The sequence below is a fragment of the Lupinus angustifolius genome, chromosome LG16 (assembly GCF_001865875.1).
Source record: "Lupinus angustifolius cultivar Tanjil chromosome LG16, LupAngTanjil_v1.0, whole genome shotgun sequence".
Taxonomy (NCBI): domain Eukaryota; kingdom Viridiplantae; phylum Streptophyta; class Magnoliopsida; order Fabales; family Fabaceae; genus Lupinus; species Lupinus angustifolius.
In genome coordinates, this window is record NC_032024.1 from 14,886,565 (window position 1) to 14,887,764 (window position 1,200).

Here is a 1,200-nt window from a genome sequence, read left to right on the forward strand (position 1 = left end):
AATAAAGATATCCTTTCTGTTGGACATGTGAAAATAGAAGACAGTTTGCTTCATTATTTTCTGAGCTATGTCATCTTACCAAAATTATCAAATAAGTCTCAAATAAGTGACATAGAACTCCAACTGATGTATGCTATGAAATTTAAATTGAAAATCAATTGGACTCTGATGATAATGAGACAAATGTGGTCTGTAAGAGGAACACAAAGCCCTTTGCCATATGCAATCTTCATAACAAAAATCCTTTGAGCATTTCAGTGTTTCGACTACTGGAGAAACTAAGGTCCCACTTAACCCTCGTGAAAGCCATATTGATGTATATGTAATCCACAAAATGGGCTTCACATTTGATCTTCGTGACTGGACCTACAAGCATAAGAAAGATAGACCTCCTGCTCCTGAACCAGAACCTACCCCTACTAATCATTCTGAACTTCAACCTTCTGAGTTTCATGCCCAATCTTCCTTATCTGCTGCAATGCCTACCAATCAGATGATAATGAATGAGTTATTCTCTCTTCGAGGCTACATCACTAATCAGATGGACGCCTTTGATACACAGAATCAACAAATTCAGTTTGAACTTCATCGTCTCTCTTCTAAGCTGAGTAGTTTGGACATTGATGAAGACAGTTCTGAGCCTGAGTCTTAGACTTTATCTGTTGTTCGAATTATCTGGTTGTAATGTTAATTCTCATGGTTTCGGACAAATTTCTATTATGTTGTTTGTATTGTTGTTTGCATTGTTAATGCTTGAACATCTTTTTTCTTTTATGATATTGCTCAAATTCTGTTATATCTTGATATCCATATTATTATTATATGTCATATATATCCTATTGCATGTATGATATATATATTATGCTGAACTTTTGGCTTTTCTACTTTTTCATGAAGTCAAAAGGGGGATAAAAGTTTGGATAGTGTATTTTCTGTTTAAAATCTTTCAGGCACATAACTTCAAATGAAATGGGGAGCATAAAAAAAAAGGGGAGCATACTCAAGACAAGTAAAGAATATCATAAAGTATGCTCCTCTCAGAAAACTACATTGTTAAGAATATATTGGCTTGTCATCATCAAAAAGGGGGAGATTGTGAAGAAGATCTTTGCTCCTGACCTTGGCACGGTTTTGATGAAGACACCAACATCACCAAAAAGAAGAAAAGGAAGAATACTTATAAAGACAATGAAGATTCAA